The sequence below is a fragment of the Phasianus colchicus genome, chromosome 19, assembly GCF_987193195.1.
Source record: "Phasianus colchicus chromosome 19, bPhaCol1.hap1.1, whole genome shotgun sequence".
Lineage (NCBI taxonomy): Eukaryota > Metazoa > Chordata > Aves > Galliformes > Phasianidae > Phasianus > Phasianus colchicus.
Genome location: NC_143454.1, coordinates 6,400,419 through 6,413,688, shown reverse-complemented (window position 1 = coordinate 6,413,688; position 13,270 = coordinate 6,400,419). Strand labels below are relative to the sequence as shown.

The 13,270-nt window shown below is 45.1% G+C and overlaps 1 long non-coding RNA gene across 1 annotated transcript; it reads left to right on the top strand.

Annotated features, from left to right (window-relative positions):
• The first annotated feature begins 7,365 nt into the window (after window positions 1-7,365).
• LOC116234183 (uncharacterized) lies at window positions 7,366-9,462 on the top strand. Its single transcript, XR_004168077.2, has 3 exons — window positions 7,366-7,844; window positions 8,334-8,418; window positions 8,747-9,462. It is a non-coding gene; the product is annotated as an uncharacterized LOC116234183 (long non-coding RNA).
• The last annotated feature ends 3,808 nt before the right edge of the window (window positions 9,463-13,270 follow it).

Sequence of the window (13,270 nt, the reverse complement as noted above, 5' to 3'; positions counted from 1 at the left end):
CCAAACATCAAGAGACTGGCCTATATTTTTCTCATGTGAAAGCCTCTTTTAGGTATTATACCAAAGGAGACTTTGATGCAGTACAGATTACATGTTTATGGAAGGATTTATAGAAAGTTTGCTTATTTGGACACACAGATGCCAGAGGAGACTGGCCTTGCCCAACTTGCTGAAAAATAAGGGATGTTCAGGAATGTTCAGAGTTGCTTCAGTTCCTGGGGCTGCTGAGGGCTGGCAGGGGCTGCAGCAGCAATGCTCTTCCTTTGCTCAGAGGGAACATGGGAGAACGTGCATCTGGATGAGAGACCTTAGTTGTCTTAGAGGATGGGCTGGAAAAGATGCCTGTGCCTAGAGTAAGTGAAAAAGCAGAAATATAAGCTTTATGCCAAAGGGCAGGAGAAGGGAGAAGGGAGAAGGGAGAAGGGAGAAGGGAGAAGGGAGAAGGGAGAAGGGAGAAGGGAGTACCTCCATACTTAGCAATGTACATTTTGCCATAAGCCCAACAAAACTATGGCTCTCAAGGCAAAGTTAGTGGAGGAAGCACTGTCAGGGTCCCCAAAACTACCCAATCCCTTTTTCTCACTGCCCCTTAACCACGATGTACCACCCAAAGGCTGCTGAAGGTGTTCCAAAGTTGCTTGCTGCTTTTAATCCCACTGGTCTGGATATCAGCACCTTACTTTACCAGGTCTGTGCACAGCCACTGGATTTCATGCTGATTCTTTTCTCTGTTTTCAACCTCATGCAGTTCCCCAAGGTTTTACGTCCCTTGCCTTAGAGTGAAGGTTCACCTCCTCTCAGCCACAGTATCCCAAACTAAACTCGTCTGCTCACATTTCTCAAAGCAAGGGGAGGAAAGAAGAACCTTTCAAATGGTCTCTGTATCCATCCACACTGAATTTATCTTTTCTGGCCCTGGGTGATCAAAGCTGTCACGCCATAGTCCTGATAAAAGGACACTAGGTCTTTGCATAATGGCATTAATATCTCCCCATCTCTATGGGGAATTCCTTGCTTAGTACATCCTAGGATATCATTTGACATTTTCATGGACAAAACTCATTGGTGATTCACAGTCCACCTTTGATCAGCTTGTACACCCTGATGTTTTTCCTCTCGTGACATTTGCAGAGGATGTGTTCCCAGCCTCAACACATGTATCTGTGAATTACGGTATCACATGCCAGGCCCTCACCCTGGCTATTGAGAACATCCCAATCCTCCTCTGTGCAATACCTGCCTGCTTCTCTGAAACCTTCCCTCCCAGCTCCCAATCAGCAAATGCTTGATCACAGTTGAAAAATTGCAATCCAAGGTCATTCATGAATAAATCGTCCAGAAACCACTCCTCTTTCAGCTTTATTGTTTCTTATCTGACCTTAAAGCACTAGCAGAGACTAGTTTACAAGACTTTAATTCTCAGCAAAACTAATGGAACTAACATGGCTTAGTTGAAATATTACACCCAAACCAAGATTGGTTAAACACAGTAGTGTTCCCTTCTCTCTCCCTCTCTCAAAAAAAAAATCATTTCCTTGGAGAATTGAGACTAGTCTGAAACCATCTATCTTTGGAAATTGAGCTGATGAGAATGATTTCAGAATGTCTGGGTATTTGCTGACAGGAATGGATCTATTTTAGGTATTTACGTAGGACACATTGTTGTAGCATGTGAGACCATCATGGTTTGCAAAGTATTTATTTTCTCCAGGCTCCTGAAAGAAGTGAGATGATGCCCATTTTAGTGATGGTAAGATGCGCATGGCCACTTAAGAAATGCTTGTTGGAAACAGAACAAAATCTGAGTCCTTGCTTATAGAATTGACATTTCTTAGAGGCTTCAACCCCAGATCAAGAGTTTTTAATCATTTGCCTTATTCTGTTCTTTCTTTCAGTCTTCTTTCCCTGGGCACTCTTGTACTTTTTTGGCTAACAGCATGTAAATGTTCTTTGGTTCTGAATGCTGCCAGAGACACAGCACTCACTTTCTTGCCACTGAGCTGGGACTTGGTGGTATCTCCCAGGGAAAGGAAAGAGCATGTTGATGTCTGTCCAAATGGCAAAGTCCTTTTTTTTTTTTTTTTTTTCCTATGGTGCCTTAGTATTTTATTTTCATGCAGCACCTCTCCTTCTGCTGGGTCCTTAAGCACTTTGTAGATGATCTGTGCAAAGCATCATTTCACCTGCCATTGAAATGCAGCTTCTGCTGCATGGAAGAAGCGAGCAGCCTGCACCTAAACCACTGGGATTTTTGAGAGGCAATGGGAGGAACAAGTGAAATTGCAGAAGGAACCAAAGCAAGGAAAATCAGTTCATTAGAGACCTCACTGCCTTTCCCCTTGGAATAATACAGCACTGAAATCTGCATAGAAAGCAAGCAGCTTGGGACTATATTATGCCTTGCTCAGAATCCATGTCTCTGATGTCTCCAAACCACTGTTCCTGCAACACCAGCCTCTGTATTTCAGAAGAGGAGAGAAATGCCAAGGGCTCCTTCAGGGAGTGAACACAACCCAAGAGGTCAGTCCAAAGCATTCAATTATAAATTCTTTGGGGTGAGGCCATCCTGGTGGCTGCCCTTGGGCACTGCAGCGATGCTGAGCGCAGAAGCAGTTATGATCATGAACCACAGATGAGTATTTTGGCCGAGATGCTTTTATCAAAGCCACTTTCAAGCAGAGGAAGGCAGGCCCTGCGGTCACTAACATGACATCCCTTGGCCCTGCCAGCTTCAAAGGGGAAGGATTTACCCTGCTGTCCTGAGGGATCTGTCACATCCACCTGATTTATGTCTGAACCCAGCATGTGCCAGCAGTAGCTAGATTTGCCCTGTCACAACTTCAGCCCTGACCTGGCTGGAGGCTACAAACATCCCTCTGAAAGGTCTCATTTCAGATGTGGCTTTACCACTTTGGACACCATCACTGTGGTCTGGCAGCTCCTTATGATGCCACATCCAGGCCCCTTAACACTCCCACAAAAGCACGCTGATTGAATCATGCCTCTAATTGCTTTCCTCATTGCACAGACATAAAATTCCTCTCCATAACAGAGATGAACTACTTCAGCCTGCACACCTCTAGCTCCTGTTCAACTTCCTACAGCAGCTTCCCTGCTGCCTGCTCCCCTCTGAGCCACACCTCACTGCTGATCCTCAGCCTCCTCTCTTTGTGCTTCCACCTGCATCCTTCGTCCCCGTTTTTGGGGAGCTGTGGGGTCGGCTTCCTCCCTCGGGCTGCCCTCCGGTGGCCGCATGGGAAAAATGCAGCGTCAGCTCTTGCTTCAGGGCACCAAAGGGGAAAATCCCCCCCTTCCCTCCAGCCCATGCAGCTTCCACAGCTGTCTTTTCACTCTGAAAAATAAATGCTTCTCTCTTCTATACAGTCTTTGGCTGCTAGTATGTGCTGGTTAGCTAGAAGCACTGCAGAGCACAGAACATGGAATTGTCTCACTCTTCTGCCCTGGCCCATCACAACCAACAGTAGGAAAGGGAGATGGACGAGGGAGATGGATATATGATGCTCACAGAGATTGTCTCTAATCCCAGAGGAGCTCTGAAGGCCATGGGGAGGCTTAAATTTGGTACCCCGGCCTTCTAGGGGGCAGTTTTCTTGCACCCCCATGACTCAAGGGCATCTCACTGCTGCTGCAGAGCAGTTTCAAGGCTGGTGGGTGACACACTCATACCCTCCTAACCCTTGTTCTCCTCATGCAAGACATTCATGCTGTCATCCAGGCCCAAGCAGCTCCTGGGACTGTTCATAGCATCACTGAGCTGCTGTCCAAAGTGCCAGCTGGAGCTCATTACTGGCACTGCCAGACCCAAGTTGTTCCTGCTGGGGTTGCTGGAAGTTTCCGGGCAGAACCTCAGGTTGAATAGATGGCACTGAGCCACCATCTTGATAACTGTCCATGGAAATAGCTGTTTCCCTTCTGGAGTCAAACCCATCTTCCCCTCAGGCCTCTCTGCTGGAAGCGGGACAGCCATTATCAAACCCAGCTGAGCAGCCACATGGCTCTGCACTTGCCTGAACCTCCTGAAGGTCATGGTTTTGCAAAAAGAGAAGGAAAAAACTGTGAACCTCAGATTATTTAAACACTGGAAAACTACTTTGAATCACTACCTGGAAGGGGTGCATACAGAAGACCTCTGCGACTCTCCCTGCTGCTCATTCTGATGCCCTATGCAATGCTGTGTCAGCTCATTGCTGGAGGGAACTGCATGAGCAGTGAAGAAGCTGCTATTGGAGAAATTGTCATCTCCACAAGCAAGTAAAGGCCAATGTATGAAGAGGGCCAAACTCCATGAGATGTTGCCTAATATAGCTCTTTTCAAAAGTCAGTGCTATCTCACAGCTTGAAAGGGTTCGTGATGTGCAAGCTCAGAATGTGTCAGGTTTTTCTTGTTTGGCCATTTGTAGCTTTCTTCCTGCTCTTCATATCTCCATCTGCTACTGCTGGGTTGGCTGCCAAAGACTGCTTCTGTCCTAAAGACCAGCCACAAAGACACTAGCAGGTCCTGCAGAAGGCTGTGCCATGGTGGGAAGGAGAGGAGCCCCACGCAAGGTGAGATGAAAGACCACGAAGTTTTCATCCATCAGAGAACACCACGACAACAGTTAAGTGTGATTGGCAGGAAAGACAGATCTGGAGAAATCCCAGAGGAGTTCACTCAGAAACCGAGCGCTATTTTGAGGCCACATTTGATGTGTCAGAGCATAGGTAACAGGCACTGTTCTTATGGAGATGAGACTGCATGCTGGTGACTAAACCCACCAGATGTGAGGCTAAATCAGACACTGCTTAGGGCAGGTGTCCCATTTAATCACCATCTTGAAGAACAGGTTGGGCCCAGATCCAAGAAACCTGGTGGACAGGAATCAAGGTCTAAGTCCCGCTCCCAGCTCAGCCACCAAGCTAGGAGGTGAATTGTGGACAACTCAGTCCTCCATGCTGTGGCTGTTCTCCCCTCTGCAAAGTGCCTTGGTCCAAGAAATGTTAGTGCTATATGTGTTTGTGCAGCATCCATCAACAGGCTCTGAATTGCTTTTTGCAATGGTGAAGCCACCCTAAAATACCTCGGTAGTAAGTTGCTTGAAGAACAGCATCCAATTACAGAAAAGAAAAGGATGGATGACATCTGCCATTGATTCTTTAGGAGGAGGATAGGAGGAAGATGGCACCTACTGTCATATCCCAGGATATAAGCGGAGATGATCTCCCTTTCTCTCAGAGCTGCTGTTTCTGCTGCAAGGCATGGGCTGACCCTGCTGTCAACTCCAGCACTGCACAGGAGGAGGGGACATATTCTAATGTCTGGGCAGGAGATGCCAAGGTTTCTTGGTGCTGAGCTGCCTGCCCTTCCCAGCAGGCTCAGCTTGTCACGTTAGATTCACTCTGATGTCACTCATTTGACTGAAGTGGCTCAATTCCTCCCAACGTACAGGGCTGGGACAACAGAGCTTGCTGATGAAGCCAGTGTGTCTGTTAGAAGGAAGGACAGCCAGCAAGAAACCAAGAGTATCTTTACTCAGCACCATTTCTGAAGGGCACAGCTTGGGTGCATACACAGACCAAGCCAGCTGAGGACCTTTTGCCAAGAAGGCTTCATATCCCTCTGGCAAGTCAGGATCCAAGGAGAGGACCTAAAAGTGAGGACCTGGACCTTTGAAAATGCTCCAGCAGTTTGGTTATCCAGTTCCTAGCAAGGGTCAAAGCAGATGTACCAACATCTCTTCCTAAGAGTGTTCCAAGGCCCCATGCTTGACTGGCCCTTGTTCCCCATCTGTCCATCTCCCCATACCTTGTCTGCTGCACACCAGCATTGTGGTGACTCATTTATGCCTGCTGGCTCCCTGCAGTAATTACCAGCAGAGCTTTCTGTCCTCACAGCTCTTGAGGTGGGCTCACGCTGTGATAAATAAGCTGCTTAGCAGCATGGAAAGAAATGGTATTTAAAGTTTAATATCTTTTTTTAGCACCTTTTCAAAGGATGCTGATTTTGTGATCTGTTTGGGAAGATGCAGTAGGTTTTGTTTGGGGAGTGGTGCAGGCAGTGGAAGGGGGAAATGTGTGTGTGTGTGGCATGGCAGAGCCAGGATGTGTCCCTTCTGTCTCACCTCTCTGCCTCTCATAGAAGCAACTGGTACCCTCATTACACAGTTTAATTTCAGTTTGGCAGCTTAATTTGGCGTTGCAGCTTTAGCCATATCAGTGCTTCACACCCATGCCCCCATCCAGTTCCTTTCTCAGGAGTAGAGAAAAATAATTATGACCCGGTAGCAGTAGACAAAATTTGCTACTCAAGTTCCCAGGGGACTCTCTGGTCCCTGCTGTGGGGTGACACAGTCTGTAGATCTCTGCTTTTCAGGCTGAGCATCCTGAGCTCACGCTGTAGTGCAGAAGCTCAGCTTTGTGCAGCTGCTTTAGTTTCTCTCCACAAAACCTGCTGAAATTTTGGCACTTACTTTCCCAGCCCCAAATCCTGTAGGAAAGTGAGGGGAAATAAAATAAGAAGCTCCTTTTCTCAGCCATGCAGTCATAAGGCTTAGACCTCCCATGACACTTTCTGTCCAGGTGCTGCAGGCAGCTCACTATGGATCTCAGCCAATGCTTAGCTTTCTCCCAGTCTTCAGGAGGGAGATTTACATCATTTAATGTCAAACCAACCACAGTGCTCTGGGAAGGTTGTTCACTGTCTTCACACTTCAGCTGGAGAGGCTGAGATGTGGGGAGGGAGTGGTGCAGCCCCTCACCCAAAGTAGCCCCCAAGTCAGAAGCAGAACGTTCATCCAACTTAGACATCTTGCTTTAATCACTAATCAATACTGTATCTTTTGGGATGGTGATGGGGCACAAGACATCTATCCTAAGCCAAGCTCATTGAGGTTCAAAAGCAGTAAGAAAAATTCTCAAGTCAAACTACCAAATGCTCTTGATGACCCTTATGGTCCCTTCCAACATAAGCCATTCTCTCCCAGATTCAGGCATCCCAAGGAAGATGCAAGGAGAGAACTGTTAGCCAGCAGGCATGCATAAGCAAAGAGACTGTGGTGGGCACCACCCAAAATCACCTAGGCCTGGTGAGGCTGTAGCCAGCATTAGGCAAAAGGGGTTGCTGCTATTGCTATGAATTAATCGTTCAGTTTTCACAGCTCCAGGAAGGCTGGCAGATTCCAAACAAGCTCTCTGAATTCAAAGCCCTCTGCATGGAGTTACCAAGAACCTGTGAGTGATTCCAAAGGCTTGTAGTGCTTTGAGTAACAATTTATAACAACAAAAGCCTCATTTAAGACAGGGACCCCTGTGGGAATGTTCCTATTCATTTCTCTCTTCTGTGGGTAATTGGAAGGATGTAACAGGAAGATGACATTTAAGTTGTTTTACAAAAGTGGCAAGGAAAAAAATAAATAAAAGGAGTGAAGAAGAAAAAAAAAGAGGGAGTAAGATGGTTGGATAAGGTAAAGGAAAAAAAAAGTCTGGCTATGTTCTCCAGAATATAGGGAGTTTACAAATAACTGGAGGAAAGTTTGAACTGCATAGCAATCATGGATCACATCAGGGTGGTACCAGCTGTGTGTGCTGAGGACTGTGGAAAGGAGGCATGGAAGAAGGAAAGCTTCATACACACACAAGAGCACAGCTGATCCCTAAAGCTGATGGGCAGAGATCAGGTGTGGGTGGGAGGCAGATTTCAGACACAGCTGCCCATTGTCTTGACATAAACAGGAGAGCCTGACTACTTCTGCTAGTGGCTAAAGGGGTGATGCTGTGTGTGGCTGGTGCTAAGGAACTTCAAACCTCTTCTAGATCCTGTATGGAATGAAGAAGACCAGGATCCAAAGGTTGGTGATACCTCCTCTCAAACAGTCTGGGCAAATCCTGCTGGGATGAAGAACTATATTTACCCTGCCTTGTGTGTAGGCAATGAACCTTCTTGTATTCTGTAGCTTTTCAGAGATTTACTACCTATTATAGTGGTTTAAATGTGTTCAGTGTAATTGAACTCAAGGGGAAATACAAGCATTTAATGTCTCATGATTCCTAAAATATAAAAAAAAGTACCTTTTTCTCCTCTGCTCTGCAGTAGTCCTGCCTATGGTGACAGGTTTGAGGAACCCATAGCTGAGGCTTAATCCACTGAGCTGAGCAGCTGCACGTGTGTGCAAAATCATTATAATGATCCCTAGCGGAAGGGCAGGTGGGAGAGGAAGGGTGGGTGACAAGTGGGGCATGTTCCTGCAATGCAGAGATAATTGGCCCTGCAATGGTAATGGCAAGCTGGCTGTCAGCCTCTAACAAAGTGTGCAAGAGATGAAGTGACACCCTGACAGGTCCTGCCGACGTCCTGCACTGCCCTGCCTCTGCCATGCAAATGATTACAGCCTTCCTACTGACATCCAGGAAACTAAATTGGAGGTAATGACATTCCTGAGGGGTTTGGAATAGGGATGGCACGAGGGAGCCTTGCAGCTTTACACCTCGCTTGGGACGTCCTCTCTATTCTGCTCTCTTCCCTGTGAGGTCACAACACTTTCCTGTGGGGGTAATCACACGGGCGTGCTGAGGTTCTGTCCTTATCTATCCACCTATACCAGCACAGCTGGGTACTGAACAGGATAGAGGTGAGACCTCTCAGCATCAACCTGGCTTTGGCTTTCTTTTGGTTTCCATTCGTTTTTTCTCTCCCTCCCATATCACATCTCAAACTGCCTTTCACGCTCTACTCTCTTGTTCTCCTCTACAGAAGCAAGGGGCCCGTGTTATGTGTGGACACAAGGAACAGCAAAAGAATGATATAAAGCACTCCTGTAGCTCCTACTGCAACAGCCTGGTTAATTTCAGGTCTCCTTAAAGCTGAATCTTGCATCACAAAGGGTACATTTCCATGCAAGAACAAAATGATGACAATCTCTGTAGGTATCTACCAGGCTGCATTCCTGCTGAAATGATTTAGTGCAGATGAAGTATTGTGTTACTGATAGCAGCGTGCTCAAATCTAAATCCAGATGGGTTGTTGTAAACTTCTTGGGTCTCCCATTTTGCAGTAAAGTCGCATCGTTATCACATTGCATAGCTCATGGTTTAAACTTGCATTGTAATGGCCACACAAGGAACTGCATTTATTGTGACTATATGGAAGGATAGAGAGAGAGAACTTGAAACTTGTTGGCTGGAAAGAGTTACAAGCACATACAGCTTGTAAGCACCTCCTCATCATATTCAAGTTTGTCATATCTGAATAAATATGCTTGGAAATTGTCCATCACGAGGGAAAACAGTCATCTCAAGGGTACTGCTGAAAGCATGTGTCAAAGGTAAGGCTGTGGGCATGTAAATTGATTGAGAGTACTTAATTGGCACTGTTTTCTTTAGCACACTGATGTCATTCCAGAACAACCCAACCCCCAGCACGTTAACAGCAGGTTATACTCTGAGCCTATTTACTTCACAAGGTTATTTCCTTTGACTCCAATGCTTTAACCACTTCTGTACTGAAGTAGAGAGGGGTCAGATTCAGATATCTTCCATTTATATTGAATATATATAGATGTGTGTGTATATATGTTTATATATTTCTCGCATTTGTTAAAAGAAAAATGCAGAGCACTTCCAAAATAGAAGATAATGGAAAATGCATTTGCATTCCCGTAACGTTCCCCAGCACAGAGCCCACTCTGAGAGATGTCAGTACACCTACTGACAGACCAAACTTCCCTATTTATAGGCAAAATACCCCAATGACGGAACAGCTTTCGTTCCTAAATGAATCGGAGAGCTATTTTACACCCCAAAACCACAGCCCTTCAATGCCTGCTTTTGAGAGAAACAAGCTCAATTGCTTTCCTGGATTATCCCTCATCTTTTCCTAATCCTTCCCGAAGACCTCTTATCTCAATGGCTAGCAGTATTTAGAAAACATTTCTCTTTCTTTAGTGACTGCCCTGTTTAGGTACTACCGATTCATAGCCTGATAAGAGTCCCGAAACAAAACCCTGCCTTGCTTTCTTTCTCCCACGAAGGCCGTTGTTCAGAGACCCAGTCCTGTTCTTCTCGCAGCTATTACCCCAGCTATTATCTGCTGCTCATCACAGACAAAGCCCTAAATTCTTCAGATCCTTCTTGACTCCATTAACCCTTTGTTTGCCGAACTGGGAAAGAGTCTCATAAGTTACTGCGGTCACTGCAAGAATTTTCCCTTATTTATTGCCGTAATTAGCCTAATTCAAGCTCTTATTTCTGTTCAGCTTGAGCAGTTATATACACGCATCTTTTTCATGTGAGCTGTCCTTCAGGAAAGCCCTTCAGTGAAGTGACTGCTGTAGTGAGTTCCCTTTCTCCCCATAGACACCACATGGGAGACTCGGAGCAGTAATACCTGCTAAGACCCATAGCCAGCACCTGAACTGCTGCACTTTCAGGTGCTTTTTCCCCATTAGTGCAGATAACAGAAATTCAGTTCTGCTCTGAGCTCCCTGTCTGAATAATATTATTTTATTGTGGCAGCTAAAGGACCCAACTGAGAACCAGCTCCATTTTGTGCTTCGTGATGCACAAAGATTGTAAGGGCTTCTCTTGTCCCGAGAGCTTGCATTTCACAGCCACAATTCTTCACATCACACTGTGCTATGACCTGCTCTTTCTTTCTTAAGACAGTGGAGCAGTGGTGTCACATCGTCTCTATCTATTTAAATAATGGAGAAATCACTCTGTTGGCCAATTAACATCCATGCCTTTCCAAAGACTCTGCCACAGAGCTGTTGCCAGCAAAAAGGCCTTTCAGGAGTTAATTTGGGTAACATCTGCTTTGTGTTGTTGCTGTAGAAAGAGGTCTCTGAAGGAACACAGGGGTGCCCAAAGCGATCACAGTTCTGGAATTGTGGTGTTGCCATTGTAGACCGATTTCTTTCTGGAGAAAGGACTAACAGTCTGGAGAAACAGCCATCAATGGTCAACAGACATTTAAGATTATTGATACGAACACCCAAATTAAAGCCCTGGTTTGGAGCATGAATTTGAAGCTCTCCTACCATTCTAGCTTCACCATTTCTAGGATCCAGGAACGGTTTCTGACCAGAAATTCCACCTTGCACAAAAACCTCAGCTAAATTATGTTTAATTGAAAAACTTGGGATAAAACAAAGGGCTGCTTTGAGCGAAAAACAGCTTTGGTCCAGTTGCACTGACCTCCTTGAGCATCTTTTAAGTTCCATCTGTAGAAGCTTTGCTGGTGGCCTGTGAGGAACTTTGCATAAGTGTTCCCTCATTGTCAAGCACATATCTCACACACTGTAGACTCAGCCAGTTGCTAAGTGGGAATCTCTGTTTATTGGGTATATGTGCATCAAATGCCTGGCTACCAGCTGGCAGAGGCAATGGCCTTTGCACTGCCACTTTGGCAGAGGAGCTCTATGACTGCCATCTGTTGGCTTCCAGAATCGCATTTTCTAGATAAACACAGCCTCCCAGTGGGAAATATGGCTTCTCATGAGCGAACATAAAATGTCTTTCCAGCTTTGGTGGGATCCTCAGGAACCTGCTGGATCATAACCAAATTGAAGCCATCACTTTACAGTGGACGTAATTCTTCACCTTGCATCTCCTGTAAGAATATACTCATCTTTTCTACCTTGCCACCTAAGATCTGTATTTAAAAAGACAGAAAACAAATGAATATTTTGTTGTTGAGGGTTTTGTTTGTTTGTTTTGCTTTTGTCTTTCCCCATTGGTGATGGTGAGTGTTTAATCACACTTTCATCAGAACGTGAATTTCTCTTTGGATTTCTCTCTGGGCTGCAGTGGCTGATCCTGGCTCAGAAAGAGACCTCAGGCTTCTGATCCCAATGGACTCTCCTGTTTTGTCCAGATCTGGCTGCTCTTCTTAGTTCCCTGAAAGGCCTTAAGGCACACAGAGAAAAAACTGCACATGTGTATATATATGTTTATGTGGGCAAGATGTGCGTATATATTCCCAGGGGTTTTATATTAATGCTTTATAAAAGGAGAATTCCTATTGGAGAAAAAAATATATATAATAAACCATGAGTTTTCTTCTGAACTGTTGTCAGGAAAAGCTATTTGGGTTCCCTGGGTGCTAAAGAATATCGTGTTCTTGTCATCCACAGAATGCAGACAGAACTTTCTGTGAAATTCTTCCAATAAATAAATAGCTTATGAATATAATATTTGCTACAGAGAGTTGCATATTTCCACTAAAATTTGGATAGCAGAGTTCAAAACTTGAGGTGATGGCTATCACCAGTGGAATCCGCACTGTCTTTTCTGACATAACCATTTCTGACAGGTTGATTAATAATTATAAGACCAGTACTCACGGCAACGGAATCACAACAGAACAGGTACATCAGTTCATAAATAATGCTATTCCCAACTTCTCTCTGTTAAAATAGGTAATATTCATCCCCTTTAAAAAGCAAATACTTGGGAAAAAAAGCAGTGTCTGACTGTTTCAAATACCTTAAACCAAAGTAGTGTTTACATTCCTTCCTTCCTTCCCTCCTTCCTTTCAAAACTACGCTGACAGAATTTCAAAACAACCCCAAATATCTCTTAGGAAATGCTGCAAAACAGAAGTTCATTACAAGACTCTGGTTTCTACACGTTCTCAAGGGCCAGAAAACTCTGGGGGCCTAAGATCAAATCCTAAACTGGACATGCTGAACAAAGCACCTGGAGCATTTCCTCTGAACCACCAACTCCCCCAGGACTGCTGGGTTCGTGTGTTGACTTCTCATAACGGAGCTTCCCAGCTTTCTTCCAGAGCAAGCTGCCTGTGTAACTGAAGAACCAGGAATTACTGATACTAGGAACTTGGCTTCAGCGCCCCAGGGCTAAACAAGCTCAAATTTGTGTTTTACCAGTCCAAAGAGACATTTCATGAGTTTCAGCCAGCATCACAAACACGCTGGGAAGGAAATGTGATCTTGGCCTCCACTGTTGTCAGCACTGAGAGTCTGAGTGCTGCAGCAGAGTGGGGAAGCCTTTGAGTTCTATGAAAAACAACTATAGAAACGTTATTTTCTTTCTTTTTTTTTCCTCTTATTTTGTTTTCTATGTTGTTTTAGTCTTACTCAAAGATTAAACATTGGGAATTGGGCTCATTAAGATGTATGGAGCTGTTTGTTTGTGAGCAGGGACGTACAGAAGCCAGGCTATGAATCAACAAGTTGCTTAACTTTTCAACTTAATCATAAGAACAAATGAAAATCCTGTTGACTTCAGCATGTGCTTAATGCTTTGTTGAACCACA